Consider the following 13,370-nt stretch of genomic DNA (forward strand, 5'->3'; position numbering starts at 1 on the left):
GGTGCCAACAAGCCTGGGGAGAAGGGAACAACAGGAGATCTAAAATCGATGGCGAGGAGGATGTAGAACACCTGGTGGGGTTTAATCAAGTGCAATGTAACTGAGAGGAACTACTGAGAGCAGAATGAAGGTCTAACATGACAGTGGGACAGGAGGAAAGTAAGAGGAAATAGAGGAAAGAACTAGGAGGCAAAGACATTTGTAGATGTATAAATAAAAACATGTATATATGTAAAATACGTTCTTATGTAACAATAGAGATCTAGGTCTATGTACATAAGTATAAAAGTTGCAGATGTACATTGGGCCTCTACTTAAGTCCCCCTTCAATGCAAGAACACTTTGTTCTAATAATCTGGCATTCTGTGATTCTCACCTTCCCGACATGATCTCTAAAGACAAAATGGGTGCATAAACAAATGTGATGAAGAAAGCTAATGGTGTACAGCTGTTAAAAGATATAGCATCTGGCGTCTTAAAGGGTTAAAGTTAATCAAGCGGCCATCTAACAGGGAAGCAACAAAGCCCACATAGAACAAGCGCTCTGGCCTGTGTTAAAATGAGGTGTCTACACAATCAGGTATCTGGCATCAAAAGACCCCAAACAATCAATCATATCGATGTGAACGATGGGGGTAGCAGTGGAGACCCAAAGCCCATATGTAGACTGTTGGACATCCACTCACAGAAGGGTCACAAGGAAGGGACAAGCCAGCCAGAGTGCAGTGAGCACCAATGACACACACAACATTCCTCTAGTTCTTTAATGCTTCTTCCTGTCCCACTATCATGACCCCAGTTCTGCTTTACAAATCTCAGTAGACCAGATCATGTACACTGGTACAGATTAGAGCTCTTGACACATGAAATCCAGGAGTTATAACCTCCTCAGGAACAATAGTGTGAGTAGTAATACCATGCGGATCAGGGGAAGGTGGGAAGAGAAGGGGGAGAGGGGGAAACTGATCGCAATAATCAATGTATAAACCACTCCCCAAGGGGGATAAGCAACAGCAACATGGGTGGAGGGAGACAGTGGATGGTGTAAAATATGAAAATGATAATAATTTATAATTTATCAAGGGCTCACACAGGAGGGAGGGTGAGGTGGGAGGGGAAAAGAAGCTGATACCAAGGGCTCAAGTAGAAAGAAAATGTTTTGAAAATGATGAAGGCAACATATGTACAAATGTGCTTGATACAATGGATGTATGGATTGCTATGAGCTGTAAGACCTCCCAATAAAATAATTTATAAAATTTTTATAAAAGATTGTCTTAAGGAAGTATGATTTTCACTGCCAAGAGATTTGATATAGCTGTTACATTCTCATTGTCACAGAAAGACGACATACGTATAAAAATTTGAGAGATGCTGCAGATTTTCATGGGTTCATCATCTAACCCACAGCCCAAGCCCCTTGCTGCCAAGCGGATTCCTGCTTGCTGCAACCAGGTGGTAGCCACGGGCCTTTCGGTTCGTAGCACTTAGCCTGTGCCTGCAGGGCTCCTGTTACCCTCAAGTAAGAATGTTTAAAACACATGTTTCTTTTCCAGGGATTCCAAGTTTGTCTACAACACATTTATGTTGTACTCAGAGCAAAACTCACTGCCACGGAGTCCATCCCTACTCTCCTCAGCCCTAGCGGAGCTCTGTGTTAGCAAAGAGCTGCTAACCACAGGGCCAGCCCTTGGGACCCACCAGCTCTTCCTCAGCAGAAAGATGAGGGTGTTCGGCTCCCATAAAGATCGAAAGTCTAGAAAACCCAAACAGTTCCACTCTGTCCTAGGGGTTTGCTGGAAGTCAGACTATTTGTTGTGCTGAAAGCTTATAAGCTTACTTAATTTATTATTGAAACTGAAATTTTTGCCACTGTGGATTGACTAGCTTGCTCTGTTTCATAATAAATGAGGCATCGTTAATTTATGTGGCTGTGGGTGCTCGTGGAGCTGCCTCTCTGACTCTGCTCTACTATCTGAAGACAATGCTTTGCTAGGACACCCAACAGAGCTGAGGTTAGATGGTTGCAGAGAACAAAGAACTTCCCATTTTGCGTGCCTCCCTAGGTCCCACAGCTTTTGACCCACCATCTGTCAGTGTGTCATCCTGTGGTGGCTGCATGTTGCTCCGATGCAGGAAGCTAGGCCACCAGCATTTCAAATAGCAGCAGTGTCACCCAGGGCGAATAAGTTTTAGTGAAGTGTTCAGATTGAGAAAAACTAGAGATGGGGTCTTCAAGGCTGAAGTTAAACATCCATCTAGCAAGGAAGTAACGAAGTCCATGTGGAAGAAGCACCCCAGCCAGTGTGATCATGTAGTGTTTACAGGAATAGGTATCAGAAGTTCAAAACAAGCAATCAAACTGACATGAAAGAGGATAAACAAAGTGGAGATCCCAAACCCACCTGTAAGAGAATTGGACAGTCCCTCACAGAAAGGCCACATGGAAGGGATGATCTATCCAGGGTGCAGCATAGCAATGATGAAATACATAACTATCCTCGGGTTCTTTAATATTTCCTCCCCTTACTATTTTTAAAATCATTTTATTGGGGGCTTGTACACCGCTTCTCACAATCCATCCATCCATCCATTGTGTTCAGCACATTTTCACATTTGTTGCCATTCCCTTACTATTATGGTCTTAGTTTTACCTCATTAATCTTGATAGACCTGCATCTGTTCGTTTGCATAATTAAGATTGATCGATGCATGAAATCCAAGATAAATAAACCCTTCAGAAATAGTAATGGGAGTAATGATTCCCTGAGGGTATGGGAAGAGAAGGAAGATGAAGGGGGCACTGATAGCAATGATGACTGAGGGGAATGAATAACAGAATTGAAGGTGAAGAGATACATTGAATGGTGTATGGCAAAATAAATAATATATAACATAATAATAAGGATTCCTGGTTGGTGTTGGGGATGTGGGAGGGTATGAAGGGGAGCTGATATCAAAGAGTTTAAGAAGAAAGAAAATATTTTGAAACGGGTGACAGCAATTGTAAAATTATGTTTGATCTAATTGAATTATGGATTGTTATAATACCTGTAAGAGCTTTGAATAAAATGATTAAAAGAAAGAAAAGTAAAACTAGAGAAAGGTCTAGCAACATAGTTCCAAACATGAGTCAGTGAAAACCATATGAATGACAACACTCTGTTCCTTCCATAAGGTTGGGGGGGAATCTATCACCAAATAGAAATACATATGAAATATTGGATCTAAACAGAAATGGAGGCAGGAGCAAACTGTATGAGCAGATGATCAGTTTCAATACCAACGCTTCCTTTTCTTCTATCCCAGACCTGAAGGGAGACTATGGGCCAAAGTCTCAGGTTGTTTGAGAAATCTCTATCCAACTAGTAAGCCTTTTATTACTATTAATTTTTTAATGATTGAGTTTTGTTCCACATTCTACTCCTTTTTAACATGAGCCCTTTCCGAGCTGGTAATGGTAGGTAGGCACCATTGAGTTCTTCTGATTTCTGGTCATACACACTGATTGGACTATTTGACTATAGGACTAATTGCATATGTAATTAGGACTAATTTGACTATAGGACTAATTGCATATGTAATAGATGTTGTGCACTCTTCTTTCCTTTTATTGAAGAAAGACCAATAGTTGGACCTTAGATGGCTGCTCATGAGCTTTTAAGATCCCAGTTGCTACTCACCAAAATAGAATGTAGAACATTATCTCTGTGGACAATTCGAATAGAATATTCATAAATGTTTTTAACAAGAAAATTGAAATTGTCTGAGAACAACAATATTTATGATTAAAATAGTAAACAAACAAGTCCATGGCCATCAAGTTGATGCCAACTCCTAGCGCCACTAGGATAGGATTCATAACTGTAGCAAAATGACAGTTATGAAGTGGCAATGAGAATCGTTTTTTGGGTGCGGGGTCACCAGAAGATGAGGACTTCATGAAAGGCCATGGCGTTGGGGAGGATGAGAGCCGCTGCTCTAGGCTTTTTGCGGCTGCACATTGTTACCGAAGCAGATAGCCTCGTCTCTATTTCCTTAGCAAAACAGCTGGGTACGAGCCCAATATTGTGCCAATGAAATATTCATTCCATGGTAGAGTAAGCAGATATTTGCAAAACGGAAAATCACAGTGAAGATCTCTAGATTCTGCAGCAAATTCATGCCTTTTTCTGCTGCTATTATTCCCCTTTTGAGAGAATAGCATCTGGCTTGTTAGTTGGCTCTCAGAGACGGATTTCCAGCCATTTGACTACAAGAACTAAGTTTTCCTTTAAAACTGTGTCCAAATTATACTACCAAATCATGCTGGGCAGAAATCTATCACCAAGTAGAAATGCCATGTGAGATACTAGGTTTGAACAGAAATGGGAAGTGCAAGTAAATTTTATGAGAAGATGCTCAGATTCCATCAACACCAACTCTTCTTCCTTCAATCCACTCTACAGGGAGTTCCTTAAAATCAGATGATCACGAAGGAAAAAAATCCAGACCTGATTTACAGATGATACCAAATGATATGCTGAGACCTACCAGAGGTGAGCAGTTGAAAATTACTGTTTCACTGAGAGCTGGCCCTGAAAGGCAGTGGCGGAGGGAAGCTCTCTGTACTATCACAATTCAGAGCAACACACTTGGTTTTCTGTACTGAGAGATAGAAAAATACGAGGGCTTGTCAAAATGTATTGTTACAAAATCAAAGAAATCACTATGAAATAACAAAAAATACATATCAAAATGTGAAGCTACTGTTTCTGAGTACTGGGGCTATACATTTCCGAAGTCAGGTGTTTACGTGTTTCTCACCCTCCTGGAAGAAGTCTGCGCTCTTCAATTTACCTCTTCAAAGCAAGTTTTGACATTCACAAGGAATCAAATTGCGTTCCTTTCGAAGGTTCCCCGAGTTTGGTGAGTTAAGGTTTCCCAATGAAATTCTCGAAGGACAGCCCTTGCTGTCGTCGAAGGATGAGCAGGTGCATTGTCTTGATGGGGACTGGGGGCAGGGAGTCCTTGGCTAACTTTCCCGGCCCTTTTCTCAATTCCATTTTCTTAAAACTTCTTTCAATAAGTCCCCATGCCGTCCTATGTCACTTCAGAAAAATCTACCAAGATTACTCCTTGAAAGTCCCTTTAAAAACCTCCCCCTGAGCCTTCTCTGCTATGAATTGTACGGGCCCAGCATATCTCCTGGAAGCCACTGCTTTGACTATACATTTTTTGAAGGTTTCCTAAGGAGACTGAGACAAGTTATTACCGAGAGAACTCATCCCTAGCCACCCACTGATCACAGAGATTATTCAAGCATATTTAATTTGAAATACACCTGGTGCATGTATGAATTGGAAATCTAGTAGCAATACTTTTTTTACTTACCCTTGTAGCTCTGCACTGATACATTGTCAGTTGCTAATGTTTTGGCTAGATGGTCATGTACTGAAGGATTACCTATAACAATGCTTGGAGGAGAATTACATGGGCATAGCATATGAAGATACTTGTATCCCAAGCAAATATTCACCCATGGGCATCAACTGAAGAGAAGGTTTATTTATTTTTTAATTTTAATCATTTTATTGGGGGCTCGTACAATTCTTATCACAATCCATACATACATCTATTGTGTCAAGAACATATGTACATTTGTTGCCATCATCATTCTCAAAACATTTGCCTTCTACTTGAGCCCTTAATATCTGCTGCTCACTTTCCCCCTCCCTCCCCACTCCCCCTACCTCATGAACCCTTCATCATTCATAAATTATTATTATTTTGTCATATGTTACCCTGTCCGACGTCTCCCCCCGCCTTCTTCTCTACTGTCCCTCCCCCAGGGAGAAGGCTATATGTAGGTTCTTGTAATCAGTTCCCCCTTTCTACCCCACATTTTCCCCACCCTCCAGGAATCACCACTCTCACCACTGGTCCTGAAGGAGTCATCTGTCCTGGATTCCCTGTTTCCAGTTGCTATCTATATCTCTGTACTTCCTCTGGTCTAGCCAGATTTGTAAGGTAGAATTCGGATCATGATAGTAGGGGGGGGAGCATTTAAGAACTGGGGGAAAGTTCTATGTTTCATTGTTGCTACCCTGCACCCTGACTGGCTCATCTCCTCCCCACAACCCTTCAGTAAGGGGGTGTCCGGTTGGCTACCAATGGGCTTTGAGTTTCCACTCTGCACTCACCCACATTTACAATGATATGATTTTTTGTTCCTTGATGCTTGACACCTGATCCCTTCGACAGCTCGTGGTCACACAGGCTGGTGTGTTTCTTCCATGTGGGCTTTGTTGCTTCTGAACTAGATAGCCACTTGTTTATCTTCGAGCCTTTAAGACCCCAGATGCCATATATTTTGATATCCGGGCACCATCAGCTTTCTTCACCACTTTTGCTTATGCACACATTTGTTTTCAGTGATCATATCAGGAAGGTGGGCACCCACTGATATGAATTTTAGTTATTTGATGTCTGATAACTGGTCCCTTCTGCTCCTTGTGGTCAGACAGGCTGGTGTGCTTCTTCCATGTGGGCTTTGATGCTTCTCAGTTAGATGGCTGCTTGTTTATCTTCAAGCCCTTAAGAACCCAGATGCTATATCTTTTGATAGCTGGGCACCGTCAGCTTTCTTCACCACATTTGCTTATGCACACATTTTTATTCAGCAATCATGTCGGGAAGGTGTGCATCCTACAATGCCAAATTAATAGCACAACATGTTCTTGCATTGAGTCACTGCTTGAGTGGAGGCCCAATGTCCATCTGCTGCCTTAATACTAAAGCTATAAATATATGCACATAGATCTGTTTTCCCACACTCTTATATAAATATATTTACATATGTATATTCCAGTTTTTAGACCTCTATAAATACCCTTTGTCACTGAGTTCGTTCCTCTTTTTCCTTTTACTTTCTGAAGAGAAGGCTTTTAATAATCAGGTGGGAAAAAATGTCTGATTTTCTGGATGTCAGTTACTTCCTTCAGCCACCTTAGTGCTTTCTCCACGGATCCAAGTACAAAGTGGACATTTTTTCATGGGCTCAGCAATACAAATTTCTGGCCAAGGTTGACTGGCTACTTGCCAGCAGCATAGACTAGCACTGGGGCCCTGATGTTACATAGTTCCCTAGAATCACCCAGTGGTAGTTGATGATGTTGAACTGCTTATGTTGATATTGAATCACTTCCCACAGAGGAGATGAGATTGCCCCCCCCTACCGGAATAGAAATATATTCTGGATATGGGTCTGTCTTCCTCCCCTGTAATGCTTCTGCCACCACCATCCGTGGACCCATAAAATGCTCGCTCATTTTCATAGTCTTCTGCAAAGCATCACTTCTGATCAAGGACTGACTTCACAGCAAAAGAAATGCAGCAATGCGCTCAAGTCCACGAGTCAATGGTCTTATCACATATGCTGTCACCCAGAAGCAGCTGGCCAAGCAGAACGGTGGAATGGTTTTCTGAAGGCTCTGTCAGGTAGAGATAACATTTTGAAAGAATGAATACTCTATTTGAATCTGAGACCAATATATGGCACTGTGTTTCCCAAAGCCAGATAAAAACTATCTTTACTGATGCCGCATGTTTCTTACCTGGAGCCACTGGCTTTTGCTTTGTCCAGGGAGCCAGGTGGTGCTGTGGGTTAATGTTGGGTTGCTAACTATGAGTCTGGTGGTTCAAACCTACCGTGTGCTAGACAGAAGAAAGATGAGGTTATCTTCTCCCAGAAAGATGTGCACTCTCGAAGCCCTATCCAGCCACTATGTGTAGATGACTCTTTGTTTGGTTGTTGGGTTTTTTAGGGTGCTTACTTTGCCCAGTGGCTCCAACTGGCTCTGCCAATAGGAAACGCAAGGAGGGAACCAGGAAGACTCGGGAAATATTGGGATTTTTTTTAAAAGAACACATTTTTATTTTTTCTAGGATACAAGTACTCTTTCAGAAAATATAATATCCCACTTTTAGGCTATTGAATAATAAGCTACTGTGGAAGCATATTTTTTAAACTTTTAAAATAATAGTTTTATTGACATATAATTATAATTCACAAACTTACACTTCAATAGTTAGATTATATCATAAAGAATTAAACGATCATCACCACAATCAGTTCCAGAACATTTCCTTCCTGCCTGCCTGCTCTCAGCTCCCCACTTCCCTCCAACCTCCCCATTCCCACACCCCCAATAAGTCATTAATCCAGTTATTATCTCTATAGATCCACCCACTCTAGATTTCATATACTGGAAAACATACACACAAAAACTCAGAAACAAATAAGCCAGAAAAAAAGCTCCAATTGAAAAGAAAGCAGGACGGGAGAAGGAGAGGTGGGAGAAAGGAGGGGTGTGTGTGTGTCAATCAACCCCGGGACAAGGGGACAACTGAACTAAAATAATCACAGAGAAGACCATAGGATGCCTAGTGGGGCTTAATCAAGGGCAATGTAACAGTGCGGAATTTCTAAACCCAAACGAAGGCCGAACATGATGGTGGGACAAGAGGGAAGTAAAAGGAAATAGAGGAAAGAATCATGAGGCAAAGGACATTTATAGAGGTTTAAATACAGGCATGTGCACATGTAAATATATTTATATATAATGATAGGGAAATAGATCTATGGACTTATATCTGTATGTTAAGAATTAAGGTTGCAGATGAACATTGGGCCTTGACTCAAGTACTCTTTCAACACAAGAATACTTTGTTCTAATAATCCGGCATTCTGTGATTCTCACCTTCCTGACACGATCACTGAAGACAAAGTGGGTGCATAAGCAAAGGTGGTGAAGAAAGTTGATGGTGCCTAACTATCAAAAGATATGCCATCTGGGGTCTTAAAGGCTTGAAGGTACACAAGTGGTCTAGCTCAGAAGCAACAAAGCCCATATGGAAGAAGCACACTAGCCTGTGTGTCATGAGGTGTCGATGGGATCAGGTGTCAGGCATCTAAGACCCAGAATAAAATCATAACATTGTGAAGAGGGGAGGGGGGAAAAGTAGAGTGGAGATGCAATGTCCATCTGTAGACAATTGGACATCCCCTCAAAGAGGGGTCACAGGCAAGAGATGAGCCAGTCAGGGTGCAGTATAGCACTGATGAAACACACAACTAATTCTTTGGTGCTTCCTTCCTCCAATTATCATGATTCCAATTCCACTTTACAAATTCTGCTAGACCAGAGGATGTACACTGCTACACATAAGAGCTGGCAACACAGGGAATTCAGGATAGATAAACACCTCAGAGCCAACAATGAGAAGTGTGTGGATTTACCAGATAAATCAGGAGAAGGTGTGGGGATAAAGGGGGAATTGATCACAAGGATCAACCTAGAACCCCCTCTCAGGGGGACAAACAACAGAAAAGTGGGTGAAGGACTACAGAGGATTATGTAAGATATGAAATAATAATCCATAACTTATCAAGGGTTCAAGAGGGAGGGAGTGCCGAGAGGAAGGGGGAAATGAGGAGTTGATACCAAGGGCTCAGTAGAAAGAAAATGCTTTGAAAATGATGATGGCAACATATGTACAAATGTGCTTGACACAATGGATGAAAGTATGGATTGTGATAAGAGATGTAAGAGCCCCCAATAAAAGTATTTAGTAATAAAAAAAGAAAGCAGGAAATACTGAAAAACAGAACAAATTTTAAAAGGGGCCAAGAGGTAGATGAAATGATAAGGTGTTTGATGTTCACCTAACTTATTCTGCAACAATCCACTGCAGTGCACCCTGCAAGCAAGGTCATTCACACCCCTGGTCCATGGCCAGAGGGGGTCAATCCATGTGTGCGTGCGTGTGTGTGTGCGTGTGTGTGTGTGTTTGTGTGAGTGTGAAACAACTTTAACATGGGTCAAAATGGAGATCAAATGACACAGTATTCCATTTCTACCTAACGACATCTGCCATGTTGAGTTCATAATGCTCATCTTATAGCAAGCTTATTCACACCCCTTGACTATGGTCGGAGGCTGAGTCCAAGCAGGGACCCTGAAAACAGACTTTGGGCTTCCTTCCACGGTCATCCATAGCCTTCTGCAAACCGTGTGGTCACAATATGAGCTCTGATTTTGTCGCGCGCTCAGTCTCGCCAGCAAGAAGGACGCGCCACAACAGGATTCTTCTACAGGCGTTTAATGTGGGTTCGATTTGCAGATGTGGAAAAAGACCCCGAAGCCCCAAACTACTGCTGCTTATATGCGCTCTATGGGGACGTGCTGTGCATTGATTGGTGCGTTCGCCAGAACCCTTATTAGCATACTCCAGGGTGGAGTTATGACTACGTCATCTAAGCAGTGCGCATGCTCTAAGTGGTTGTTTACCACTTAACTGGGCCACGGTCCTGACTGCCCGGCGCCATCTTGTAATGGCGGCGAGAGCTGCGGCTTCCCACATGATTTGATTATTTATAATTCTTGGATCATACAGGCTGGTGTGCTTCTTCCATGTGGACTTGGTTAATATCTCACTTAAGTAGCTGCTTATTTGAAGACAACAAGAAGAGACTTTTGTTGTTTTCCAATCTGCTTTTCTGCGCATCACCCAAGCAGCAGCATCTCTTTCTATAGCAGGAACTTCACATAGTGGGTGACCTTTCAACATTTGCCGATCCAGCTTCACACGAAACACTACTCAGTAGCTGTTCCCTCTTCAGAAGTGTGGGTTAAAGTTTTGCAATAAGGTCATCCAGCTCCCAGTTCAAGGTTCCCCTTCATTAATGCATCATGTGTTCCCATTACTCTTAACTCCTGGATTTGGGGAAGGTGGCCGAGAGTCAGTGTCTAGAAATGAGAGGGTGCCCTGAAGCTAGTGTTGCACTAGTTTGAAGAGAGGAGATGCAGGAGGAACATATATGAGGAGAGAGGGTCGAAGGGTAAAGATGGAACAACGGAGTAGAAGCAAACTATTGAAAGAGAAATATACTGTACTAATGTGAAATTGAGTGTGCTCCCTCCTAATCTTTTTTGCTATGCTTTTTTTGTTTTTTTTTAAAACTTTTTATTAGGGGCTCATACAACTCTTATCACAATCCATACATACACATACATCAATTTTATAAAGCACATCTGTACATTCTTTGCCCTAATCATTTTCTTTTTTTTTCCTTTTCTTTTTTTACATTTTATTAGGGCCTTATACAACTCTTATCACAATCCACACATATACATACATCAATTGTATAAAACACATCCGCACATTCCCTGCCCCCATCATTCTCAAAGCATTTGCTCTCCACTTAAGCCCTTTGCAACAGGTCCTCTTTTTTTCCCCCTCCCTCCCCGCTCCCCCCTCCCTCATGTGCCCTTGGTAATTTATACATTGTTATTTTGCCATATCTTGCCCTATCCGGAGTCTCCCTCCCACCCCCTTCTCTGCCATCCATCTCCCAGGGAGGAGGTCACATGTGGATCCTTATAATCAGTTCCCCCTTTCCAACCCACTCACCCTCCACTCTCCCAGCATCACCCCTCACACCCTTGGTCCTGAAGGTATCATCCACCCTGGAGTCTTTGTGCCTCCAACTCCCATATGCACCAGTGTACAACCTCTGCCCTATCCAGTCCTGCAAGGTAGAAATCGGATCATGGTAGTTGGGGGGAGGAAGCATCCAGGATCTGGGGGAAAGCTGTGCTCTTCATCGGTACTACCTCGCACCCTGACTGACCCTTCTCCTCTCCTAAACCCCTCTATGAGGGGATCTCCAGTGGCCGACACTTGGGCCTTGGGTCTCCACTCTGCACTTCCCCCTTCATTCAATATGATATATATATATACATATATATACATATACACATACATATATCTTCTTTTTTTTTTTTTGCATGATGCCTTTTACCTGGTCCCTTTGGCACCTTGTGATCGCACTGGCTGGTGTGCTTCTTCCATGTGGGCTTTTTTGGCTTCTGAGCGAGATGGCCGCTTTTTCACCTTCAAGCCTTTAAGACCCCAGACACTATCTCTTTTGATAGCCGGGCACTATCAGCTTTCTTCGCCACATTTGCTTATGCACCCATTTGTCTTCAACGATCCTATCATGGAGGTGTGCACCAATGATATGATTTTTTGTTCTTTGATGCCTGATAACTGATCCCTTCGGGACCACTCGATCACACAGGCTGGTGTGTTCTTCCATGTGGGCTTTGTTGCTTCTGAGTTAGATGGCCGCTTGTTTATCGTCAAGCCTTTAAGACCCCAGTCACTATCTCTTTTGATAGCCAGGCACCATCAGCTTTCTTCACCACATTTACTTGTTCACCCACTTGGGCGTCAGCAGTTGTGTCAGGAGAGTGAGCATTATAGAGTTCCAATTTAATAAAAGAAAGTATTCATGCATTGAGGGAGTGTTTGAGTAGAGGCCCAAGGTCCTTCCGCCACCTTAATACTTGACCTATAAATATAGACACATAGATCTATTTCCCCATCCTCCTATATATATTTGCATGTACATGTCTTTGTCTAGACCTCCATAAATTCCCTTTGACTCCTAGCTCTTTCCTCCATCTCCCTTGACTTTCCTCCTGCCCTACTACCATGCTTCATCACCACCTGGGTTACAGCTATACCTCTTCTCTACGCAACCTTACCCTTGATCATTCCCCACCAGGCCTGCCACTCCCCCCTCTCTACCACTTTGGGTCCCATGTTGTTCCCTTGTCCCTGTGTTTGTTGACACCCCTTCCTTACCCCCCTTACCCCACCCCACCCCAAATACCCCCTGGAACTGTCGGTCCCATTGTTTTTCCTCCAGATAGTTCATCCAGCCTGTCCTATTTAGACAGACCTGTGGAGACACTAACATGCATGAAAACAAGACAGAGGAAAACAAAGCAACAGTATACAACCAGACAACAAAACAACAAAAACAAACCACTGACAAAGAACAAAACAAAACACTTGACAAAAGAAAAGCTTGTAGTTAGTTCAGGGATCATTTGCTGTCCCTTAGGAGCGTTTTCCAGTCCAGTCTGTTGGGGCACCACGCCCTGGCCCCAAAGTCCACTTTCAGCATTCCCTGGGGACCTTGCCACTCCATTCCCTTGCTGTTCCACTGCACTCCCCCAGTGCATTGCCTCGGTGTGGTGGGATCAGGTCAGGTTTTTTGCTATGCTTTAAACACACACAGAGACACCATAATTTGATCTACATTTCACATTTGGTTTTACATTATGTATTTGTCAATTACCATGATAACATAATCATTACCTCTTGCTAATTGTGAAACATAGATTCTTCATCAGCATCATTTAAAAAAATAATTGATCTCATTTTGTTGCTGTTAGGAGTATAGAGTAGAGCATGCGTCAATTAAACAATTTCTACATGTTTAGTTCACTGACATCGGTTCCCTCTTTGAGTTGGGC

This window comes from Tenrec ecaudatus, chromosome 6, assembly GCF_050624435.1.
Source record: "Tenrec ecaudatus isolate mTenEca1 chromosome 6, mTenEca1.hap1, whole genome shotgun sequence".
Taxonomy (NCBI): Eukaryota; Metazoa; Chordata; class Mammalia; order Afrosoricida; family Tenrecidae; genus Tenrec; species Tenrec ecaudatus.